The following is a 27,345-nucleotide window of genomic DNA, read 5'->3' as shown; positions in this document are numbered from 1 at the left end:
GAGCTGATAAAAAAAGGAAAGTTAAAGGTCCCGTGTGGTGAAAGTACATTTTATTGTGTTCTGTGGTTTTTGGTGTCAAATAAAGGCTAAAAGATATGAAGACATTTGCTATGTTTACTACTGTCATGGTGAAATGAGCCATGTTTGAAGTATTATAACCTGAAAAACAAAACAATACACTGTGGGAACATGGAAAACTTTGATTAATTTGCTGCAAAGAGGCCACAATATGTGAAATATGTGACTTCTAAGAACCATTTACCATCTTAACATAGGAATAAGACGTGGTTGCATGAAAGTATCTGGGTGTATATTTGTGTTTTTGCATTTAGCTGTGATGTTTCTTAACAGTTCATCCTAAAAATGGTGAATTTGGATGTTTTTTTTTCTTCTTTTGTAACATCATCCTGAGTTTTAGGATAACTTGGACTTGCTGCTGTCTGATGCTGCAGATATTTGATAAAGTCAGAGGAAATAATCTTAAACAGCTGGAAGCAATGAGCTGAACTTCAGCTCCTCAAACAAAGGAAAGAAAACCTGAATTAGACTTGCTTCTATTACCTACTGTAGAGTGACTAAACTAGGCTGCGTAGTGTCAGAAGGTGGCGCTGTAGGCTACATAACTGTAATAAACAGAGCAGGAGCCAGAAACAAAACTACTTATTCACAACAAGAGGAAGCAAACAAAACTTTGTCCATCTACTGAAGAAAACTGGAGAAAAGTCTTCAGGAACTGTTTTCATTGGGGAAAGTCATAATTACTGTTCAATTTTAGCTGGTATCAAACATATTTCATGCTGTTCAGAGACAAAAACGACCCCAAAAAAAATGCTCATCAGGTGTGAATCAAAGGTCGTTACATCAAAACTCCTATGAAGTTTATTAACTCTTAAAGAAAAAGTCAAACACCACCTTAGGTGAGTATAAAATAAAAAATTGGGGCATTTTTTTAAACATTTGTTTAAATGTGACACCATAAAATCACATTATAGAAACCTGAATGGTGACTTATTGGTGTTTAAATTGCAGCAAAGTGTGTCTTGTGTTTTCCATGATGTTTTTGAAGCAATTTTGGTGCTAAAATGCACAAAAAGTTTTTAAATTAAATCAAATTGTGCAGATTTACCCATTAATAAGACTATATCTTGTTCAGAATAAGTTAAAAAATGTTACTTGGTCGACCTTGTGAGATTGTCGCAGCTTTTAGAGAAAAATGAGCATTCAGATGTGAAACTGATGCGCTCAGATGGCTTTAATTTAACAGAAGCAGGTTTGAAAAGGGGCTTAAGATGTCAACAAGTTTGATTTCAGCGCCTTAAAACCCAATAAAAACCTATACAGCGTCTTTGCTCCACTTATTGTCCTTTTTGCAGCAGATTCCCAATCTGTGTTCTCAGTGCTTGAGGAGTAAAACACGGCAGCTAAAAGCCAAGTTAACTTCACCCACGCACGGCCCACAGCTGAGCTCCGACACTCGCCGCTATCCGGGAGGATTAGTAGGAGGAATTTTCCTTTAGGAGAACTTCTTTTTTCCACCCACGGCGGCGCTCTTGTCACATCCCACAGCCTCACGCTGTTCCTCCAGGAACGCCGCAATCAGCTGCAAAGCGCTTGGACACTTCACACACCGACGACATGCAGCTATTTTCAGCCGGCGTCAGAGGGGAGCTCTGTGGAAAATGTGCACCGAGTGTGAGGTGTGTGTGTGTGTGTGTGTGTGTGTGTGTGTGTGTGTGTGTGTGTGTGTGTGTGTGTGTGTGTGAGCATTAGTACAGTCGGCACAGTGTGTGTGTTTGCATGCACATGTATGTATGAGTCTCCATGGATCATGAGAGCAGGTTTAGACACCATTAAGGTTGACTTCTGCACTCTAAATGATCAATAACGGACAAGAATAGACTTTACAGCAAACATACACATAGTTTTTATGTGATTTTGTAAGATTTGTAAGACTGAATTTATGCCTTTTAAAGCAGCTTTATAAATCAACCTGCAGCCTGTTTGCAGCTGTAGATAGTTTATATTTTCAACTGTTCAAACTGTCATGGCAATGCAGTCATGAAAAGCTAAAATATTCGCGACTATATATTCAAAGACACCAGTGATCTGAGACCCCCTTTACTGCAATTCAGTCTCCGCATTTTTTATTTTCCACATGATAACATTTGTTTGCAGTGCATCACAATAAACTTCTCATCAATTTTTCTCTGCCAGTTATTTTATTGCCACAGTTTTTCCTTTTCAGCCAACCAATAGTATGCATTTGTCATCTAGTAAACGAAGAAGCTTCAAACACGCACTGAAAGTGTCGCATTTTATCCCAAATCAAATACTTTTGAGTGAGCTCCTAACATGTAAAAGCGTTTACCAAGGTTCAGTATTTCCAAAACCCAACCTGATATCCATTGAAAACCCAAAGGAAACAAAACACCGATGCTCTCTTGTCCATCATATCATCTGGAACATTAAGTCCAGTCACTGGTTTCTGCCTCCATTCACCCCTTTTACCTACTAATCCGGAGGTTGTCGCTTTTTCAAACTAGGAAAGCACTCAGAGAGCGCAGTCCTCCACCAAGGCTGCTCAGTCATATCATTATCGACGGCTGGAATCTCGAAAAAATTCATGGCAGAAATCACGACAACATAGATTTAACATAGATGTACCCACAAATACAACGACCTTGCACTGAGCACAGATGTGTGTTGTGCATGTGTACATTATGTACGGATACCAAATCATGTGACCTAAATATGTAGCGGGCGGCGGGAATTGATGAGACTCAGAAACACCCCCACAATTTAATCAATTGTTCCTTGTATCATTTCTAACAGATAAGTCCTGATAAGTCCTCAGCGGTGGATTTGTAGTAGAATCACATTCGTGATCGTCAGCAGGCATGGCTCGCTGCTTTCTGCCGGAAACCAGTGGATTGCTCCTTCTGGGTTGCGGGGAGCTGCTTCCCCCAAGCGAAGGAGTTCAAGTATTTTGTGATCTTGTTCACGAGTGATGGGAAAATGGAGCAAGAGATGGACAGGAGGACTGGTGCGATGTCGACAGTAATGCGGACGTTGTACCGAACTATTGTGGTGAATCTCGATTTACCATCCATCTACGTTCCAACCCTCACCTATGGTCATGAGCTCTGGGCAGTGATTGAAGAACAAGACTGTGGATACAAACAACCGAAATGAGTACACAGTACAGCTGATTAATTACTGCAGATCTTAGTCTGTTTTTCTCACTGAAAGTTGTACAGCACTTCAGTTATCTATTATTGCTATTCTACTATTCTTTTTAAAAGTGCTGATAAATAAACTGACTCGACATGTTGGACCTAAAATCTGCTAAATAAATAAAACCTCTCGTACAGTTTCCAGTCCGACTTGATCCTGCTCCATTGTTTTCTCCGTATCTCTGCTGTCACCAAACAACACAAAAGTTATTTATATCCTCAGATTTGTTAACGCTGTCTGGATGAAATCAAAGCTAATAAAACTTTTTGAGGAAGGAAGTGGAAAATTTCTGAAGATGAATAGCCGAGGTGGGTCAACAAGCGCTAACACGCTAACAGCAGGAAGGCCGGCCGAAAGCTGCGAGGCCGAATCAAAGATTATCAGCTGCAGCCTGAAGGCCTGAAAACCTCTATGAGACTGTTTCTGAGCTAAACCTGAGTGTTTTTAAGCTAATCTGTTGCAGATGGTTCACTCCCGCCTGCATAGGTGGCTGTTTTCAGGTGCTGCCGTGGTTTATTTGTCACTCGGCTTTGCTCCATCTGCAGCCAAACCAGCGCTGAGATCTCTGGTCATGCGTTCAGCGAGGCGAAGGAACAAACATACACAAACAGCTGGTCCCACATGTCCTAATAAGAGATCGGCTGACTGGCAGAACATCCTCTTCACCAGCCCAAGATTAGATTACACTGCTTCAAGGCTCCTGACTTCGCCTGGCATTACCTCTCCGCCTGATTCCTCCGACTGCTGCAGCAACTGCAAACTTCCTTAACGGGTAAACGTTCAGGCTGTGGCAAAAACTACAATTAGAGGACGAAATATTCAACTTCTGCAGGCTTGAGAGGAAAGTTCTGGAAGGTTTGTTCATTGGTGGAAAGTTGTGGTCAAGTTGGATTTATGGTGTCCAAACAAACTTCTACACTTTATCCTGCAGCAAAATCAGCTCATTAACCAACTGGTTTTCATGTTTTTAGTCATGATTTGCAGGGTTTTTAAAGCAGAGAGTAACTTTTAGTTAAGTTTTCGACAGCACCAAAAGAAAATACTAATGACTAGTCATTTTTTCAAGCAGTTAGCTTTCATTTACTCTTGCATAAACAATCAAGTCTCCACAAAATTGCATGAATACACAACAAAATTTCATTATGAATTACATTTTGAGCAAAACATATTTTCTGATAAATTACATTGGAAATGTCTCATTCAGGTTTTTGTTTGTTAGTTCCGATTTGATCCAAGTTGCTTAATTTAGTATCTGCTGCAATCCAAGACCACATATCTGCCACTACCCGAGACCATTTTCTTAGATAAGCACACCTCAAGTATTGTACATTAGCTGTAGTACCTGGTTGTTCCACCAGATGGAGCCTCTTACTGTTTAATACTGTAGAGACTAGAGAAAGCTGGCTAACATAGAGCATTGTGGGAGTGTAGCTAGTAAAGGGGCACCATGATAAAGACTCCTGTTGTGCGTAATGACCTCAGGCCAGTTAACGCGTGGTAACTTAAGTTAGAATTAACAAATTCAGTGTTTCAACCTTCTAGTGAATTATCTGAAGACCATTTTAGAGCTGTTTTTATATTTCTGAGCAACAAAACAAGAATTTCAGAACAATCTTTCATGAACCAAACCAAAACCAAAACCGGACCTTAGAATTGTGCTTAGAACATCAAAGCTTATAACGTAACACAAATATGTTTTGAATCATGTGTCTTTCCCATTTATTTTATTGCTCTACCTTTTCAGCCAACCAATCAGATGATGGCGAAACTGTCATTCTAGTAATCAAGAAAAATAAAGGAGAAGCTTTAAACAACTAGTTGAAGGCTGCATTTGAACCTGAACGCAGTAATTTGAAGCCAATACTTAACTGAGCTTCTAACGTGAAAGTGAAGATATCCTGATTTTGGTGCCTAAACTGAGTCAGAAAGCAAAAGAAAACTGAAAATAAACAATGACAGAAAACAGAACTTAAGTCTAAGACTGATGGTCCCTCATTGGATGCAAACCCTGTTCTTCTGATTACAAGTCTGATAGCTGACTTCATCCTTTCACTTTTGCATACCTGGCATCTCTTTCAAACTAGACATCACTGATGAGAAAACACGGTTATTTCTACGTGAAATTAAGTTTTTATTGATTGAGAATGCAGTTTAGCTGCATAGGAATGTAAGTTTTTGTAGATAGGGTTGACAAAATAGATAATTTTGTTTATCAAGTGGTCAGAAATGACAGAAAAATGCACAGATTTCTGTCAAATAAGGTAAGAAAGACGCGTTAAATTTACTGGACGTGGATCAATCGGGATTAGTGTCCCATTCAACTCAGCGTTGAGATGATTAATCAGCTGACAGAAGATTAATCTGGAACTGTTTAATCATGGATCCACCAACACCGGCATCAGGTACTGGTCCAAAACTGAGGTATTGAAATCAGTCCAAAGTTGGATCAGCCCATCATTATATATTAGTCCTTTTGATGTTGTCCTTATTTACAAGAGACGACGAAAAGTATGAAGCAAAAAAGCAAAAAGCTAGAATACAATGCACAAAAAACCCAGTATAAATAGCATGACAGTTTCCATTGGTTTACCATCAATATAATGTTTATACTCGGTTTAATCCAGTCTCCATAAGAGTACGTATTCTCATCATCATGGGCAACAAAACCAACAAGATATTAACGGTTTAATGTCTTTAATCTGATATAGTAACATCCACATTCATTCACAATCACAGAAACTATGAATGTCGGAACATACAGTATAATACAGATCAATAAAGAAAACTATAATATGGTTGGAGCCATGCTAATAGTTTTATTATTGGTTTATCATTACCTTGACTTTGGGTCACTGCTGGACAAACTCTTTAGTGACCCGTAAAGTCGACAGACAGTCACGACTCACTGTTCTAAATGTGTATTTTTACTGCAGTGCTCCTTTGATGGAGGTGAACTTCTCCAAACAAATACTGAGCAGCTCTTGAAGCGAGTCGCTGAGTGTTCAGAAGCTGCCAGGTGTGAGTGGGCGTAATTACATGTTCATACCAAACATGTTGGTAGAGGTTTGTTTGAAATCTGGGCCTCAAATCAGCAGAGCAGGTCAGAATAATGGAATCAAAACTGCTCTAAATAATAGCTATTATGACTAACCTAGTTCAAGACCTGTTAGAAACTGCAGCCTGGACCATTAGTATCATAAACACACATCATGAAAGATTTTAACTCCAACTTTAGTTGAACAACTTGCTGTTATTTTACAGATTTTTTCAGTTGTGTTAAATTACAGATAATATCTCAGAAAATCACAGCCAAAACATGTTTGTTTACATGCTGACTTCGAAAAAAAAGGTCAAAACTATGAATAACATCCAAAATCAAAAGCTTGCATCTGTAAAAATACACGATTCAAAAGTTTGGGGTCACTTAGAAATGTCCTTATTTTTGAAAGAAAAGCATTTTTTTTTCCAATGAAGATAACATTAAATGAATGATAAATCCAGTGTAGACATTGTTAATGTGGTAAATGACTATTGTAGCTGGAAACAGCTGATTTTTAATGGAATATCCCCATAGGGATACAGAGGAACATTTCCAGCAACCATCACTTCTGTGTTCTAATGCTACATTGTGTTAGCTAATGGTGTTGATGGTGTTTGCCATTATTTTAACGCAAAATGATGTACATTAGGGACCAATAAATAGAAAGTAATTATTTTAACGTGAGCTCCAATTGGGGTCATTAACTGCCACAGAAGTCTTTGTCATGGTGCTCCTTTACTAGCTAAACTGCCACAATGTTTTCTGACGGCCAATATTAATTGTGGAATATTTAGATGATTTACTAATAACATTTTCCCCCCTGCTTCAGTTAGTTAAAGTACGTACGATTTCAGTCAACCAAGATTTTCCTTGGTTAACTACAGTCCTCTCTAGAAATACAAATTTTAAATATTTTTTTTGAACCTGATGAAAGGCAGCTCTATCAATCAATAATTAATTATTAATTTGAAAATAATTCCACTTGCGGACAGAATTATTTTTAATCAGGACACATGACATTCATTGCAAAAGTCTCTTGTGTCACTCGGCTAGGAAAAAAAAAAAAAACATCATCCGACAAACTGTAGCTCATCTTCTGATCAGGGTCATTAACCGCCACTGAAGTCTTTGTCATGGTGCCACAGACAAAAACGCATTAATTTACATGTTGACTGTTAAATTACACTATTTTTACTGTATTTATATCAGAAAAAAATATAAACATTTGACAGATATTTGGCAAAAATTGCGCATATTAAGGACCAAAAAATAGTAACTGTTTAAAGGTGAGCTACGATTAGGGGTCATTAAGCGCCACTAAAGTCTCTGTCATAGTGCCCTTTTACTAGCTAAACCCCTACAATGCTCTCTGTTGCCAACATGGACTGCTTGTACAGGAGTGAGCGAACCCCTCTGGTCACTACAGTTTAAATCTCATTTTGGCCATTTTGAGTCCCTTTTTGGTTATTTTTCAATACATTTTTTGGTCAATTTGAAGCAATTTGTAGACATTTTGAGTCCCTGTTTGGTCATTTTCAATCCATGCTGGCCATTTCCAGTCCTTTTTTGGTTAATTTGAATCAATTTCTGGTAATTTAGAATCTATTTTAGCCATTTTGACTTCCTTTTCCGTTATTCTGAAGTTGTTTTCAGTCATTTTAAATCAGTTTTTGGCCATTTTGAGTCAGTTTATGGTTATTCTGAACCGAATTTAGGCCACTTTGAATCCTTTAACCACCCTTTTATTCCCTTTTTGGTGATTTTGAATTTGTTTTGATCATTTTGAGTCCCTCCATGATTATCCTGAAGTTGTTTTTGGTCATTTTCAATCCTTTCTTGCCATTTTGAGTCCTTTTTGGCTATTTTGAATCCTTTTGCCACAGCGACTAAAGTGTTAACGGCATCTAATTGATAACTATCACCTCTAGCGCTCTCCAAACAATCCAGTAAAAATGGTCTCTAAAATAATTTTTTAAAAAGCCCTTAAATTGTAATTTGCAGTATTAAAACCAGACAAAATAACAACGTTACTAAAGCAAAATTCTGGGATACAAAAACTGAATTGAGAACACAATAAGGCGTGTTACTCTTTGCACTGTGTTTGATATTATTCTTTATCTTGTGCGATCCAAGTCCAGTTGTAATGGATTATCTTCACGCTCGCAGATTTTCCGACTGACTGCAGCTAGAAAGGCGTGAACGTCAGATCTGATACAACTGACTTCAGAAGAAGAATACCGAGTGATTCCTCACGTAAAAGACTCCTGCATAGCAAGATATCAATAAAAAAAATCAGCAAGGACTGTTTATGTTTTCGTCATTACCCAGGAAACTCCAAAGGTTAAACATTCAGGAACGTTTCTGACTCAGTCGTGTAAATGGTCCTAATTTAGTTCCGGTTGGTGCATGAGTGATTTTAAAGTCTTTAGATGTACTTTAGTGAAGCCTGTAATCCAGCATTTCTCGTGTTTATTTCAGTATCTCTTCGTTGCTACTCTGAGAACAGAACAATGAACACCTGTTGGTTCTATGGATCTAATGTTATTTAGGTTCTGCACATCTGTCACTGCCGGCTTTTAGCTCTATTTTTACCGTCTAGACTATCAGAACTCCAGAAGCTGTCAGTGTAAAGACAATAAAGTGGCTGGATTTGCAGAATAAATGGGTTTCTAGAGGTGATTTTGATTGTTTTTTTGCTGCTGTTAAATTTAAAGCAGCCTCACCGATGAAAAATTGAAGATACAAAATGTTTGCTAGCTATTTCCCTATGGTTTTTATGCTAAGCTAGCTAGCCCAATGGTTTCAGCTGTATTGTTAATAAACATGAGTGTCATTGATCTGCTCATCTTACTGTGTCTATAAGAACTTTTATATCATTTTAAATCCATTACCGGTCATTTTGAATCATTTTTTGACCATTTTGAGTCCTTTTTTTAATTACAGTGAAACCGTTTTTGGTCACTTTCGATATTTGTTTTAGCCATTTTGAGTCACTTTTAACTAATCTGAATGCATTTTGGTCATTTTTAATCCTGTCTGACCATTTTGACTCCCTTTTAGGTTATTTTGAATCAATTTTGAGCCATTTTAAGTCCCTTTTAATTCTTGACAATCATATTTTGGTCATTTTCAATGCTTTTCTAGCCACTTTGAATCCATTTTTGGTCATTTTGAATCCCATTTTGGCAGTTTTTAGCCCGTTTTTGGTTATTTTGAAAAAAAAATGTCAGTTTGAATCCACTTTGAGTTTATTATTCAGTACTTTGAATCAGATTTTGGTAATTTTTAATCCTTTTTGGCCATTTCAGTCCCTTTTTGGTCCCTTTCAATAGAATACTGGTCATTTTAAATCTTTTTTAAAGCCATTTTGAGGAATATTTAATAATTTTGTATCCATTACTGGTCATTTTCAATCACTTTTTGGCCATTTTTAGGTCCCTTTTTAAATATCGTGAAACTATTTTTGGTCACTTCCAATGTAATTTTTTTGTTATTTTGAGTCCATTTTAACTAATTTGAACGCATTTTGTTAATTTTTTTTTTCCCTTTCTGGCAATTTTGAGTCCCTTTGTGATTATTTTGAATCAATTTTTTTTAAATCAGTTTTTTAATGATTTTGAATCCCATTCTAAATGTTTTGAATTTATTTTTTTGTGTCACTTTGAAAGCTTTTTTTAAAAAATTTTTGAATCCATTTTGGCCATTTTGAGTCCCCTTTTCATTATTTTGAATCAGATTTCGGTCCTTTTCAATCCCTTTCTAGACATTTTGAATTAATTTTTGGTCATTTTGAAAACCTTTTGTCATTTTGAGTCAGTTTTTGACGATTTTGAAATCCATTATATCTGTTTTGTCCCATTTTGGTTATTTTTGAATCCCATTTAAACCATTTTGAGTCTCTTTTTGCTCATTTTCAATTCTTTCTGTCAATTTAGAATCCCTTCGGATATTTTTAAACAATTTTCGGTAACTTAGAATCAATGCTGGCAATTTGGAGTCCTTTTTTCATTATTCCATCCTGTTTTATTCTGTAGATCCTGTTTTTTAGTTATTTTGAACATGTTTATGGTCATTCTGAGTCAATTTTTGGTGATTTTGAATCCTGTTTTCTTTGTTTTGTTTTGGGTTTTTGTTGTAACTCTTAGGGTTATTTTGAACCATGTTTTGGTCATTTTCAATCCTTCTTGGTATTTTGTAATCATATTTTGGTCGTTTTAAATCCATTTCTTGTCACGTCGAATCCCGTTTTGTTCTCCTGAATGCCTTTTGGGTCATTTTGAAATAATTTTGGTCATTTTAATTGAATTTTCCTCACTGATAGACAAGGTTTGACAGGTTCAGGTAAGTCAGAGATGGTGAAGCAGAAACTGTTTGATGATTTAACCCAACAAACTCAGTATATTTGCAACTGTGAGGAATAATGGAGCTGATTTCAGACGTAAATAAACCACAGTTGTTCATGTTGAAGGTTGTTTCCACCTCATTTGGCAAAGCGAACTCGTCTTCCTGCCAAAAACATCTCCAACCTTCTGCCTCATTTGATCTCCAATGAAAGCAGATAAATTGTTCAGTGAAGGAGTTTAATCAAACTGAATAAACAGATTTAAACTATTATCAGTTTGAATGGGCTGAAATTAGCATCATCAAGTAACTTGTGTCTTCGTGACAGATTCACAAAAGATTCAAAGAGATAATTAAAACCCACAGGAGGCAGCCAAGTCTGAGACAAATAAAGTGTTTAATATGAGACTAATTTAATATGAACCCAGGAAAGGTCATCATAACATAAACTTTGAAGCCATTTTCAATCAAATTTGGTATATTAGAATCCATTTTTAGTCATTTTGCATCTTTTTTTGTCCATTTTGAATCCATTGTTGGTCATCTGAAATCCCTTTATTGTCAATTTGAATCGCTTTTTGTTCATTTTGAATCGACTTTTGTGGTTATTCTGAATCCTTGACTATTTTAAGTACCTTTCTGGTCATTTTCAATTAATCTTTGGTTACTTTGAGTCCCTTTGTGGTCATTTTAAACCTTTTTTTGGTTATTGTGAATCCCATTTTAGCCATTTTGAGTCCTTTTCTGGTTATTCTGGATACATTTTTCATCATTTCTAATCCAATTGCAGTCATTTTAATCAATTTTTGGTTATTCTACCTCCCTTTGTGGTCATTTAAAATCCATTTTTAGTTATTGTGAATCCAGTTTTAGCCGTTTTGAGTCCCTTTTTAGTTATTTTGGAGAAATTTTTGGTTATTCTGAATCTCTTTATGATCAATTTAATCCATTTATTGGTGATTTTGCGACCCTTTTTAGACATTCTGAATCCTTTTTTGAGAATTTTTAATCCCTTTAGTTCATGCTGAATCGTATTGGAGTCATTTTGGATACGTTTTCGGCTATTTTGAATCTCTTTGTGGTCACTTAAATCCATATTTGGTGATTTAGAGTCCCTTTTTGGTTATTTTGGATACTTTATTGGTTATTTCAAATCGCTTTTGGGTCATTTGAATCCATTTTGGGCTGTTTTACTTCCCTTTGTGATCATTTTCAATCCATTTTTGGTTATTGTGAATCCTATTTTTGTCATTTTGAGTCCCTTTAATGTCACTTAGACTGACTGTTTAAAGAGTTTAAATCGAGGTATCCAACTCGTGGCGACACTGAGGTAGTGCTAAAGTGTCTTTTTTACCCTCCAACAGTTACTAGAGCTGCTTAAGAGCTCATCCAGAGAGTGTAAACCTGTCAACCTGCTGCTAACTGCCACCAGCTCTGCAGGATGGAGGGTTTCGTCTCTGGAGGGTGATTCTAGGAGGCGGTGAGCTGAAGTGTTGTTGACAGTGTGTTCAGGAAGGAGGCAGCTGGGAATGTAGAGCTGCTCAGATAATCAGGCCTGTTGTTAGATGTTACCAGATACAACTACATTTATTATGGTGGGAAATTTAGGAAAAGAAATACCTACTTTTAGTACACAAGTCATACATTTAATATTACATTTCTTGCTGTAGTTGTCAGATTTCCAAAGTTACCAACTCAGCTATCAAGCTTCACTTTTTTCTACAACTCTCTATTGCATTTCCAACAGACCACCTGTCCATCAAACACCATTAATGCTATTATAATGTGGTTTTCTAAGGTTTTTCTGTTGATCAGTTTAAGTTTCTGCTCCAGATTTCTTTTATGTAGTTTAAACTCATCACTACCACTTTAAACAACTTTGCACGTCTGAAATTTAGCACCAACAAACTCTCCAATGGGTTTCAAAGGCATGTTACCTTTTGAAAAATCTGCAAAAGTACCATTTTTACACCAAAGTCACATTTTCAACTTTTCAATGGTTCTTGGGCTAATTGATGAGAGAAAATTAACCAAATCTAAGCTTAAAATTGTGACATTTCTTTAAAATCACTTTTTTTTCCCCCCCGACATGTCTGGTTTTAAAAATTCACAAAGAATAAACCATTTGCATCAGATTCTACGTTCAGCTCAACCAAGAAGTCATGACTGACTCAGCTGCAACCAACAGTCACAAGACAAACAGGAAAATCAAACTTACTGGTTCAATAAATAAATGCAGTATGGTTCAGAAACAGTGAACAGAGGAGCAAGTAGTTGGAAGATACATTCAGCATGGTGAAACATCTTTCTAAAGATGATGAGCAGAGTAGAGCTCTTTTTGGGGTGCCATTTTTGTGTCTTTTTAATCAATTTTTGACCATTTTAAGTCCCTTTTTGATAATGTTTAATTCCATTTTTGGCCATTTTGAGTGATTTTGTGGTCATTTTGAATCCAATTTAGGCCATTTTTAGTTCTGTTTTAGTTATTTTGGATCAATTTTTGGCCATTTTCAGTTCTTTTTTGGTTATTTTCAATCCTTACTGGCCATTATGAATCTATTTTTGGTCATTCTGAATCCATTTTGGCAAGTTTGTTCCTTTTTGTTATTGTGAATCAGATTTTGGTCATTTTTAATCCCTTTCTAGTCACTCTGAATCCGTTTTTGATCATCCTGAATCCCATTTTGAGTCCATTTTTGGTTAATCAGCCATGTTATTCTCCTGTTTCCGTTGACATGATCCTGATACTAAGAGTCTGTACGAGATCATTCAGCACAAGCTCCAACAGAAATATAACCAAGACTGGAGTGTTCAAACCAGCGCTTACATAAACCAGGTTTGTTGTCTCGGACTTTTGCCAGAAACTCAACAGATTCAGCAGAACATGCGATGGTGTTCTCCAGTGGAAGTTTTTCATGGTAATTAGTCCGGCTTACAGAAACCTGCGCCAGTGTTCTGGGCAGGTGAACAAACAGGGCTGAACCTTGGCAAAGCCCCTTAAGTGCAAAGACATTTTCTGTTTGGTCCTAAGCCGCCGTCAAACATGATCCCGGTGCTTGGAGACCAAACCAAACAGAGCAGATTGGTGGAGGAGCTCGCACACACAGATCCATTTGTCTTCATTAATGCATTAGACGGTTTAAAGGCTTATTGAACTCGGCAGATTTAGAGAGAACATATTTTCACTTACACACTGTAGGAGCGGCTGCAGAGGAGGCCGAGGAGGAACTTCATCGGTCCCTGTGGAGGAAAAAAGGTCAAGAAATGAAGAAGAATGTAGCAGCAAAGATAAATGTAACATGAACACAGAGATAATTATCACAGCTTCTACTTAGAATCCATTTTTGGACATTTTGAGTCCCTTTTTTGCTATCAAGAGTCTCTTTGGTCATTTTGAATACATTTTTTGGTCATGTTGAGTCCATCCATCCATCCATTATCTATACACTGCTTAATCCTCACTAGGGTCATGGGGGGGCTGGAGTCTATCCCAGCTGACTCAGGTGAAGGCAGGGGACACCCTAGACAGGTCACCAGTCTGTCACAGGGCTACATACAGAGACAAACAATCACTCTCACATTCACACCTACGGGCAATTTAGAATGATCAATTAACCTCAGCATATTTTTGGACTGTGGGAGGAAGCCGGAGTACCCGGAGAAAACCCACGCATGCACAGGGAGAACATGCAAACTCCATGCAGAAAGATCCCGGGAAAGCCGGGACGTGAACCAGGGACCTTCTAGCTGCAAGGAGAAAGTGCTAACCACTACGTCACTGTGCAGCCCTCATGTTGAGTCCCTTTCTAATTATTTTTGAATCCATTTTTGGTCATTTTGAATAAATTTCTGGCCATTCTGCACCTCTTTTTGGTCATTTTCAAAACATTTTTGGTCATTTTGCACCTCTTTTGGGCCATTTTAAATCCATTTTCATTATTTTGAATCCACTTTTAGTCATTTTGCATCACTTGTTGGCCATTTTCATTCAATTTTTGGTTATTCTGCATCAGTTTTTGGCCGTTTTTAATCAATTTTGGTCATTTTGAATGTATTTTGCATCCTATGTTTTGGTCATTTAAATCAACTTTGAGTCATTTTGAATCTCTCTTTTTTAGTTATTTGAAAATCATTTTTTGGCCAGTTTGAGTCTATTTTTGGTTATTTTGAATCCTTCTTAGTTGTTTTTTAATACATTTTAGGTAATTTCACATCCATTTTTGATAATTTTGAATCAATTTCTAGTCAATATGAATCATTCTGTTGTTTTTTACTCTCTTGGGGTTATTTTGAATCACTTTTTGGTCATTGTAAGTGAATTTCTGGTCATTTGGAGTCCATTTCTGGTCACTAAGAACCTCGTTTTATTCTTCTGCAGCCCCTTTTGGATATTTTGAAATCATTTTTGATTATTTAGAATCCTTTTTGGTCATTTTGAATCAATTTCTGGTCATTTTCAGTCAATTCTTGGTGATTCTGAATTTTGCTTAGTTCTTCTATATCCATTTTTGTTGATTTTGAAAGAATTTTGGTCACTTTGAGTCCATTTCTGGACATTTAGAGTTAATTTTTGGTCATTCTGAATCCTTTTTTGGTTATGTCAGATTCCTTCTTCGTGACTTTGAGTAATTATTTAGGAATTTTGAGTCATTTTTGGGTCATTTTGAAGTTTCCTTTTAGTGATTTTGAGCAATACTACATATGATGGGAAAATATGAAGCACATCACGTCCACAACAATAGTTCCAAGCCTCAAACCCATCGCTGGAGTTAAGAAAGCTTGCCCACGTGTCAGAGCAGTGATTGAATGGAAACAGAGTAAGTGGCACTGGGAGGAAGCTCCTTCTGATGTGTATTTCCTGGTTTATATAAGGCTCCTCCACATCCCATAAATCTATTAATACCAATATGAATGCAGCGAGGCCTTCGAATGCACGTAGACACGCCGAGGCTTTCTGTTATCAGCAGGAACTCGGGTCTACATGAGGGAGGAAACGTTGCTGGTTCCCACCATAACTCAGCACGGGTCTAATCAGCCTTGGAGGCTTGACGAATGGAAGTCCTCAGGTCCTCGCTGGGCTTTGTGGCGAGCCGTAAACAATGAGTCAGACTGGTATATCTGACAGCTACGAGCAGCCTTCAAGGACTTCTGAAAGCACACACATCGTTTCAGTCATGAGGTTTTGTGAAATGACGGCCTCCACGTTCTCACACGCACTAAACAAGCATATCTAGTTTACTCTGTTCGACCTCCGCAGACGTCCCAATACGGCAGCAGAAACTACAAAGCGCCGGTTTGTGAAGCGATAACCTCCACGTTCTCACGCTAGCAAAGTCACAGAACAGAAGGTTAAACATCTGACAGATGGTTTGACCTCCATAGGGCTGAATAGATCCAGTCTGGAGTCACTGCAGGTCAGAGCTGGAGCTCAGCAGCTGGTTCAGGTCAATTTCAGGCCCATCTTGCCTATTTCTGAATCATTTTTTGGTGATCTAGAGTCAATTTTGAGTCCCGCATGGTGATTTTGAATCCTTTTTCATTGTTTTGGATTCATTTTTGGTGATTTGGACTCCATTTGTGGTCATTCTGAATCCTTTTTGGTTATTTTCAGTCCAACATCGGTCGTTTGTAATCCCTTTTGCTCATTATCAGTTAATTTTTGGTGATTTATACTCCCTGGGTGGTCATCCTGAATCTTTTTTGGTTTTGTTAAGTTATTTTATGGTCATTTTGAATCATTTTCGTTATTTTGAGTTTATTTTTGTCATCAAGTCTCCCTTCGTGGTCATTCTGAATATTTTTTGGTGAATTTCATTTATTTTGTGGTCATTTTGAATCCACTTTTGGTCATTTTGAATCCTTCTTCATCATGCTCACTTAGTTTTTGCTGATTTTGACCCTTTTTGGTTCTTCTAAATCCTTTTTGGTTGTGTTAAGTTATTTTGTGGTCATTTTGAATCACTTTTTGGTAATTTTGACTCCCATTTTGTTCATTTTGAATCATTTTTCATTGTTTTGAATTCATGTTTGGTGATTTAGACTCCCTTGTGGTCACTTTGAATTCTTTTTGGTTGTTTAAGGTGCTATGTTGTCATTTTGAATCCATTTTTGGTGATTCTGGGTCCTACTATGGTCATTTTGAATAACTAATAATAAATAATTTTTGTCATTTTCATAATTTTGTCAGCCATTTGTGGTCATTCTGAATACGTTTTGGTCAATTTAAGTTATTTTGTCGTAATTTTGAATTCCTTCTGGTCATTTACAGTTCATCTTTGCTGATACGGGCTCCATTTGTGGTCATTCTGAATCATTTTTGGTCGTGTTAAGTTATGTTGTCATTTTGAATCCCTTTTTGGACATTATGAGTACCATTTTGGTTAATCGGACTCTCTGAGGTGACTTTGCCTCGATTTTTGGCCATTTTGACCCCCTTTGGAGGCATGTTGACTTTTTTTGGTCATTTTGAGTAATTTTTGGGACTCTGAATCCCCCTTTGTTCATTTTGAATCCCTTTTTGGCAACTTTATTTCACTTTTTGAGTATTAAGAGACCTGTTTTTATCATTTTAGAGTCTAGCTGTGGTAATTTTGACTCCCTTTGTTGCCATTCTAAATCTATTTTAGTTTTTTTTGTGTTTCTTTATGGAGTTATTGTCTATTCATGGCTGTTTTGAGCCTGTAGACTAGTTTATTCGGCTTTGACACCATCTTACTCACTCTACTGTCTCACTGGGCCACTTCATATTTTAGATAATTTAAAAAAAAAAAAAAAAGGGAAACCAGCAGATGAAAGAAGTTTTGTAGGACATCCAGGTAAAACCAAGCAGTGCACGTAAAATGTCCAAATTACAGGGAGTGTTGGGGAAAGCCCAGAAAATAAACTCAAATACTTCATTTCAAACAAACACTAACTGCAGAAAGGAAACTTACAAAAACACTTTTTTACTTAGACTCAGAGATGAAATGAATCAATTTTTTCTTCCTCAGTGTGATTAATTGTAATTTTGACCTGTTGAACTTCACGTTAGAATGAAGCAGCTTTTAATTATTAAAAGTTCTTCTAGATTCCTGCTGATGTTAAAATATTTTAAACTCAAAGGAAGTAGAACATTTATTATGTCTCAGATCATAACGTTCATTAAACTGTTCTCCCGGCTTCTCCCCACACAAAATAAATTAAAATGTTCCACCGTTGCTATGGCGACTCAGTGGAAAGTTGTGCCTGATAATTAGTTATTAGGACACACCTTAAACCTGGTTATGTAAACTGCAGAGCTGCTGCCACAGAGAAAACTCAGACGATTAAACATTAATGATCAGTTTGAGGTTCAAACGGCTTCAGGCTCATTTCAGTGAATGAAATCACCACATAGTTAAAGTCTATCTATATGTAACACACACATTTACACATGATTTAGTTTAAAATGATTTTTGCTTTATAATGTTTCAAGGAGCTGTGAATTTGTGACTTGATTTATGGATTTTATTCAGGCTCTAATGTAAAAAAAAAACATAATAAATAAAAAAGAAAAAAAACAGCTGTGAAAATCTGACAGTAAAAGTGCCAAAAAAACCAAACAAACAATGATGGTGGAATTAGACTATTGTGATGCTCAAAAACTACCAAAACATTAAATAAATTCACTTAAAAAAAATAAATAAATTGTGAAAATAACTAATATCTGTAAAATAATGCTTTTTTAAAATCTAAACTGTAAAAACAATCAAATTTTATGCTCAAAACGTAAAAAGAAAAATAATTACAATTAGTAAAAATACAGGGGCTGGAGGTGGAACAATGAAAAAATGATTTATCATTTTTTAATACTTTTCTAATAATATATACAAATTTTCTTTCAAATAACTCAAAATATCTGTAAAAATGATTTTTTTTAATATATTTATATTTTTATATATATTTTTCAAACACTGTAAAGGAATGAATTGGTATTTTTAATTGATGTGGATCTTAGTTATCGCTTTGGCCTTTTTTGTTTGTTTGACAGCGCATTTTGAACCATGACACGACACATTTTAGACCATGACATGACACACTTTAAACCATGACACGACTCAACTTGAACCATGACATGAGTCATTTTAAACCATGACACGTCGGACTTTAAACCATGACAAGACACTTTTTTTTAAACTGCATTTAAAAAATATGTAGGCATTTTACAGATTTTTGGTGTTGTTTGAATTAAAAATTTTGTATATTTTGTTATATAATACATTAATAAAAAGTATGATAAATACAGTAAATAAAGTGTCATTTTATGGTGAAACACACAAAAAAAATGTTTTAAATTAATTTCTAATGTGGATATTATTCACAGTTTTGGCTCATTTTATTTAAATTCAAATTAATACTTTGTGTGTGATTTTACGAGATAATATCTGTAATTTCAGATAACAAGAAAAATCTGAAAAGAAACAACCATTCTTCTATCTTTAAAATGGATCATTTGTGTTTCAAACAACATCAACTGTGTGTAAAAAAAAATAAAGTTATCTTTGGGGGAAAAACTGTAAAATACCAGTAACTTGTCCAAGTAGATATGGTTTGTTTTCACAGTGTTTCATGTTTATCCTTATTCAGGGTCATGGGGTTGAAGAGGCTGAAATCTCCCATCATGCACTGCAAAAACAACTTACTTTCTACATTTGTGCAGCAGCCTGAGCATTAACTCCTCGCTGGGAGAAAATGGAAAGTTACAACCAAAAACATCTGATTGCTAAACATCAGTTTGGGTGTAATTTAGTGGCTCTGGGAGGAAATAGGAAGGTCATTTTCCAAACTGGAACTAAAGCCTTAAACATTATTTACGGTTTAAATGTGAATAATTCCCCTGGAGGGTGGAGACCAGAACAAGCTCCGACTGTTTGGAGGATCTGGAGACTAACTTGTTTTCTGGGCTTTAGGGTTAAAATAATTGGATTTAGATGATTTTTAGAGGCCGATTTCACAGAATAAGACCATCAGAGTTATAGATAAATGGACTTTTATTGTTTAAAGGTAGACCTGAGTATCTGGACGGAGCCTCAGCTGCTCGTTAGTGCATTAGTCTCAGGTACTAATGACAGGTTTGGGTTTGGTTTTCTTCTGGTGTGGAGCCGTCCATAATAAAAGGGTGTGTGTGAGTGGGTGTGTAATCACAGTGAGGTGTGTTCATGTGTGTGTGTCTGCAGATCATACATGTGGGGAAGGAACGTCTTCATGGTGCAACAACATTTATAGCCGCAAATAATTCATGTTTTGTACATTTAAAACTTCTGTGCAAGATAAGTTTTTATAAATATACTAGAATATGTGCAATTTTTTCTGCTTATGGACAATTCTATGGAACATTATTACTTTTTTGTGTCGGTTTTGTGAGTCTTTGGGACAGTTTTGTATCTTTGTGGTCATTTTTTTGGTCATTTCTGCCATTTTACATCTCTCTTTTCCGGTTTTCAGTCTAATTTTTCTTATTTTTTGGCATTTCGTGTTTCATTTGTCTTGTTTTGTGTCTCGTTTTTGTCGTTTAGTGTGAGATTTTGGTAGTTAGGTACATATCTTTGGGACAATTTTGTCTCTTTGTGGTCATTTTGTTTGGTCGTTTTAGCCATTTTATGTCTTTCTTTTCCAGTATTGACTCTCATTTATTCTGTTTTGTGACATTTTGTGTCTCGTTTTCTGTTCTTGTTTTCTGTCAGTTTTGTGAGTCTTTGGGACATTTTCTTCTTTTTTGGTTGTCTTTGCCATTTTATGTCTCTCTTTCCCTGATTTATGTCTTGTTTTTCTAGTTTAGTGTGAGATTTGATTGAGTTTTATGAGTCTTTGGGGACAGTTGTTTTCTGGTTGTGGTAATTTTTTCTGTCATTTTACGTCTCTCTTTTCCAGTTTTGAGTCTCGCTTTTCTTGCTTTGTGTCTCGTTTTTGCTGTTTTGTGCTCATCTTTGTCATTTTTTTGTCATTTTGCATCAGTTTTGTGTTGATTTGGGAGTCTTTGGGGCAGTTTTTTGTCACATCTCTCCTTCCCTGTTTCGAGTCTCGTTCTTCTTGTTTTGTGACATTTTGTGTCTTGTTGACTTGTTTGGCATCTCGTTTTTTGGTATTTCGTATTTCATTTGTCTTGTTTTCTGTCATTTTTTTCTCTCACTTTCTTGGTTTGTGTCTCATTTTTGTCCTTTATAGTGATGTTCTGATTGTCTTGCGTCTTTGAGACAGTTTTGTCTGGTCGCGACATGAAACTATGGTCTAGAAATGATGGGAAAAGTCCATTAAAAGGTGATAAATCTGAACACATGTATGTACTTCTCGGGCCTGGAATTCTAGAAATATTCATTGTATGAAGGTAGAACTTTGATCATAAAATGAAGTTACTGGAGATAAAGAGTTAACTGATTCTGATTGATTTTTCAACCCTTAGCTTAATTATGAGCGGCAGCAGCTCCAGCCGCTCCACAACAGGCCGTCTAGACGTTAACTTTAAACACGGTGAATATTTACAGGCTGCTAAACAAACACTCTTATCATGAATAAGTTGGTGAGAGTTTCTCCAGGTCACCTTCAGATTAATGTGTGTGCTCAACGATCAGTAATCAGGCAAATTTCCTTCACCAAATTCTGACACACTTCCTGTAAACAACAGCGCTTCGTAAAAGCTGGCTTCACATTAAAAAGCAGCTTTACATCATAGAAAACGTGCTTTTACTACATTTGTCTGTTTATTTTGCTTTTAAAACGGCATTAACTCTCATAAAGTGACACCTGGGAGTTTGCTTTTCCAAAATGTCTTCAATTTTTAGTCATTCTTATGATTAAATAAGTAGAAAAATACACTCAGTCTCCAGCAGATCTACTGTATAATAATGTGGACAACATAAGAACAACCTGCACACTTCTGCTGACGTGCACACTCACGTGCACACCAATGAGTCGGACTAACATGCTGCTAAATCAGATCCTTAAAGTTGATGATGATGTTTACCAGAAGTTTTTGTTCTGAAGCTGCAGGTTTATTATCAGCTGTGAGGTTTATGCTGCAACTGGAAGCACCGAGTTAAACCAAAACACACTCAGCGCCAGAAAACACGTCATCTGAGGTACTGATAGTTAACCTGTTTTACAGTAAAAGGTCACATGAACTAGTCTGGGATCAGTTCTTGACCTTAATAAAAGCAGAAAATGTTTAAAACACTAAAAATATGTTTTTTGGTTGTTTTTTTTTTATTGTAAATCTTTGAACAGTTTAATATGTTATGGATGTGTTCTGTTTTGTTAAATTTGATAATTGAACTAGTAATAATAATGAATAAAGTCACAAAAAATAAAATATGTAAAAATCTGAATATCTTAAATAAAAAAGCAATTTGTTATTTCATAATATTTGACTGGAAAATTTCATCATTTTTATTACTTTATTAAAATCAGCAAAAACAACATTTTTTTGGAAATTTGACTTTAATACAGTGTATATGTTGTATATCAAAAATTTTAAAATTGCTTTGTTAAATTACAAGTAATATCCAGTAAAATTACAAAAAATGTACATATTACCTATAAAATAAATAAAATAATAAAAGGACAAAATTGTAAATAATGTCCACATCAAAAATCTGCATTTTTATAAAAGGTAATTTGTTCTTTTACACAATGTTTGACTGTAAAAAATATACATTCTTGAATCTGTATTTAAAGCTGAAAAAAAATTACTATATTATATATTTAGGCTTGAAAGATGATTTATTAAAAACTTATTTTACAGATTTTCCCTGTCTTGTTAAACTACAGATAATATCCTTAATATCAAAATCCAACCTTCTTCTGATGGTTTTAGGTTTCCTGAAGAATGCGGAGGTAATTGTCCTTCATTATTCCATTGAGTAAAGCATCCAGAACATGATACCGCCACCATCATGCTTGATGGCAGGTCTGGTGTTCTTGGGGTTAAAAAAGACCTGCCCAAGATCTTCTGAAACCAGTTCTAAAATGGTCTAAAACCAGGATCACAATCAAACCTAAACCAGTCCAAAAAAAATTTCAGAACCAGTCAGAATACAGTCTGAAACCAGTCCTAAAAGGTCAAAAACCAGTACAATATTGTGGAAAAAAAAAAAAAAAAACTTAAACTACTCCTTAAAAAAAGTCCAAGACCCACCCAAGACAGTCTAAAACCAGTCCTCATCCAGGACCAGATCCAGAGTAAAATAAATCCTAAATCAACTTTAAATCACATCCAAAAACCAGGAGAACCAAGACTGAAACCAAACATAAACCAGTCCCAAGAAAGTCCAAAACCAGTCCAACATCCAGTCTGATACCAGTCCAGAAGCATGATACTGCCACCTCCATGCTTGATGGTAGGCTTGGTGTTCTTGGGGTTGAAGGCCTCACCTTCTCTCCTCCAAACAACTGGACCTTGAGCTTTAGACTGACAGATGATTTTAGGATCTGAAACTGCTCTGAAATTATTCCTAGAGACTTTCTGACTCGTTCAAGTTGATGATTTGTTTATTCAGATCTATGCTGAGGTTCTCAGACTTTCACAGTGTTTGAGTCTAATGAGTGGATCTAATGAGTTCTATTTAAATCGGCTCAGAGGAGTCAGCAGCTGTAGTCAAACGTAATCACTCGGGAGAAGGTAAGAGGCCATGAAACTAAGAAAATTTGGTTACCGTAACTTTCTACATCACAAAAACTGATAATTAAAACTGCTGCAAGTATATTTTCGTATTTCCAGCAGGCCTTTAATAAATCTATGAAACAGTCCAATTACATGATTGTTTGCTTGTTTTTTTTGTTCAGGTTTTTTTGTGACAAAGACGCTTGTGTTTTAAAGAGTCCATCACAGAAAATTCCATTATAGAAGTCATTTAAAACTCTAAACTTCGATAATAAACGCGGTCTCTAGAACTGTATGTAAATTTTTGCTTACAATTATAATAACTACCATGAACAGAGACGCTCCAACTTTGGCTGTGTTGATGATTTATGGGTGGACAATAAAGTCTTTGTTTTTAACACCTCATTTCTCTAACGCTTAGTTTAAAATAACACAGATGTTGAAGTTGCTCAAATATACTCAACGGTATTCATTACATCTGTGGGCGATTATGGTGTTTTTGATACCGTCCAGGTTAACACACTGAAACATGTTCATATGGACGACAGGCTTTCTAAAAACCACCCTTCCACTCCCTCTGGCTCTGCATCTTGACTTGATTTGAAGCCGTCGCAGAGTTTGAACAAGCAACGCAGTGAAGTGGTTTCCAAACACGCCGCTTAACAAATCACCAGGAGCTGAGAGGCGATGATTAGTGACCAAACCACCGGAAAAAGCAGACGATTCATGTCGAGGGCAAAACCAAAGAGAACGTGTGAGAACAAGAGGCCAAAACTGTGAATCCAGAAATCACAAAGGTGGGAACTTTTTCCTCCAAACCACACGTCGGACTGACTTCACCATCGGAAACAATTCCTCTGGGAACCTCGGCCGAACGAGGACGACGAGACAATGGTGGCGAGGAGAGCGACATTTCGTGTTTCAGCTGCAATATATCACCATCAGACTCAAAGCAGAGGAAAAGAAAGTGAGACTAAAGCAACAAAAAGCCTCTCAGACCTCAGTACCACAGTTTAAACTCTGTGGTTTTGGATCAGAACTCGTCTTTAATCTCCTGGACTGTTGGAAAAACCAAAAAGCCAGAAAGAGGGTGCTGTTGTGTTTGAAAAGGAGCTAGAATAAAAAGACTTTCTAATCTGGTGCAGACAAATGACTGATCTTTGTTTTGTTGTTTCCTTCAATAAAACCAGTCAGGGAAACTTAAAATCAAATATTCCATTTGAACAAGGTTTAAAAGGAAACGGCTGATTTGATTTATCAAACTCTGCACAATGTTATTTAATCCTCCGAACTCTAAAACCTGACAGTGGATTTGAATTGAGGCACAATTTCTTTTAAAAATGACACCTAAATGACACAAATTATCAGAGCCAGCAGGTGTAAAAACTCAGAGTTGTCAGATTTCCAAGTTTCCCACTGTACTTGAAGCAAACTTGTACAAAGTGCAGCTCGGTCTGAAAAATTAACTAAATTTAAGTTTAAAATATTTCTAAATTGCTTAAATAAATAGTTTAAACCAGTGTTTCCACAGAGAGACAGAGGAAAATCAAACTTACTGGATGAAAAAATAAATGTAGCATGGCTCAGAAACAGTGAACAGAGGAGCAAGTTGTTGGAGATACATTCAGCATGGTGAAACATCTTTCTACTGATGATGAGCAGACTCAAAATTACCTGAAAAGTTGTCAAAAATGACTCAAATTGTCAATAGGACTCAAATATTGTAATTTGAACCAATTTTGGGATACTTTTAAACAAGTTTCAAGTCCTTTTTAAACAGCTATTTAGTTATTCTGAACATGTTTTTGTTACTTTGAACCAGGTTTGAGACAATTCTATATTAGTTTCATGCTATTTCCAACAGTTTTAGACTGAGAGTAAAACTGGATCTGCTAGACCAATAAAATAAATGCAGCATGGCTCAGAAACAGTGCACAGAGGAGCAAGTTGTTGGAAGATACATTCAGCATGGTGAAACATCTTTTTAGTGTAAATGTGCAGAGTTGCATGAAAATACAGCTTATAGAGGTTATAAAGATGTAGAAAGCAAAATTTCCATAGTATGTGAAGCCACATTTTAGGAGTTTTGCTAACACTTGTAGGCACTTCTTTTGGTTTTTGTGCAATAATCATAGAAATTCACCCACTGTTTATCTTTTTTTCGTGATTTATGGCATTACAGTTTTAGTTCTCTCTACTTCTAGTCATGGTTTTGTTATTTCCATAGAGGTGCAGAATTTTGTATTACAGTAAAACTGAGCCCACAGTGAGGAAAAATGTTCCAGGAGCAAATAAATGTCAACAAACTACCTAGCATGGTGAAATATCTTTTTAGAGTTAAGAGCATTAAAAACCCAGTTTGTAGAGGCTGTAAAGATAAAAAAAGTTAAAAATCCATAGTATGTAAACCAACATTTTTATCTTTTATGGCATTATAAGTCTGGTTCTAGTTCTCCTTGCTTCTAGTCATGCTTGCTCTGTTTCCATAGAGGTTCAGGACTTTAAACTGCAGCGAAAAACGATCCACAGTAAGGAAAAAAACACTCTAAAACTTCTTAGATGTCAGAAGGTTAAGCTGCATGTAGGTGTCAGCGAAGATCTTTGTATAGTTTTCTACACAACCAGATAATCCTGATACTTTTCTCACCCGAAAAACACCTTGAAAGAGGTACAATGTCATTTCGCTTGAGACTGTCAACACAGAGAGAACCTCTTGAGAAAAGGTTGCGACCTCGAGTGTCTTTTATTCCGCATGAACTTACGTGAAGGCAACTGAAAGGTCAACACACTCAGAGCAGCTCTTTTCTTTTCTGCCTATAGGAAGTTAAAGCTGCAGATTGAAGGCGTGCCGCCAGTAGCGTCTCATCAAAGCCCAGTCGCCCACTCATGCAGGCTCTCTGGCTGAGTCACCTGAACGCTGTTTCCCTGCAGCTACGTTTATTCGGTGCCAAAGTATTTCAAGCTCTCCGGGCCTCGGCTGTTTGCCCGGACAAGCTCAGGTAGGCACGGCGAGGGCGGCAGGTTTAGGCAGGAGGCAGCGTTTTTATCCCGCTGACAGTAATATTCAAACGACGAACAAAGAAGCACACCTCGGAGAATTAATCACTGCTAAAGTCTGTCACACTAAGTCGTCCTTTTCTTTCAGCGGGGATCGGCCGACCAGCGGCGGTCCAGCGGTTTTTGTGTTTGACAGAAATATCCGCATGCACCGCATCTCCTACACATTGCTTTTTGGGGTTTTGTCGACATTCTGGTCAGAAAATATGCGACTGGTAGATTTCCAGACTCGTTCACGGGCCACTGGCGACTGTTTTTTTTTTTCTCCTACACATACAGCTTCGTTTTCTTTATTTGGATCACAAAAGTTTTCCTGTGCTTGTTTAGTTGGAGTCTTCCAGGTCATATGGATCATATAGGGTTCAAATAAGACCTCCGCTGTCATGGTTACGATAATAAACACTGCCGATTGGTGCAAAACAGGAAATGAATACAATCAACAAAATACTGGACCTAAAGGCTCAAAACATGTCTCTATAACTGTAGTTAGACGTCACATTATTCATTGTGAGCAGTATTCTGATAATACATTTACTTTCCAACACTACATTTACCCTCTAACGCTACATTTACCCTCCAACGCCATTTACACTCTAACGCTACATTTACCCTCCAACACTACATTTACATTCTAACGCTACATTTACCCTCCAACACTACATTTACCCTCAAACACTACATTTACCCTCAAACACTACATTTACCCTCAAACGCTACATTTACACTCTAATGCTACATTTACCCTCTAACACTACATTTACCTTCTAACACTACATTGACCCTCCAACACTACATTTACCCTCTAACACTACATTTACCCTGTAATAATACATTTACTATAAACTGATGGAATAATTCGGATTTATAGCAAGAAAGCAAATATAAAAACACCAATTTTAAAGTCTCTTCATTGGTAACCTGAAGCTTTTAGAACTGATTTTATTGGTTTATAAAGTTCTTAATGTTCTTGTTTCGACATACTTATCTTAAGAACTAGTCGGTCTTTTAGTTGTGGATTTTTAATTAAACCAAAAATCTAAAACAACAAACCCGCAGTGAC

At 36.4% G+C, this 27,345-nt stretch overlaps 1 protein-coding gene across 1 annotated transcript in view; it reads right to left on the bottom strand.

Moving 5' to 3' along the window:
* The window catches only part of esr2b (estrogen receptor 2b), a 181,261-nt gene that overhangs the window by 118,008 nt on the left and 35,908 nt on the right, over positions 1-27,345 (bottom strand). The window contains exon 3 of the mRNA XM_055005587.1: positions 13,806-13,855. The gene's annotated coding sequence lies outside the window, so the exon portion shown is untranslated. The remainder of the gene's footprint in view (positions 1-13,805; positions 13,856-27,345) is intronic.

Source organism: Amphiprion ocellaris, chromosome 20 (genome assembly GCF_022539595.1).
Source record: "Amphiprion ocellaris isolate individual 3 ecotype Okinawa chromosome 20, ASM2253959v1, whole genome shotgun sequence".
In the NCBI taxonomy this organism is placed as follows: domain Eukaryota; kingdom Metazoa; phylum Chordata; class Actinopteri; family Pomacentridae; genus Amphiprion; species Amphiprion ocellaris.
This window is presented reverse-complemented; position numbering and strand designations above follow the sequence as displayed.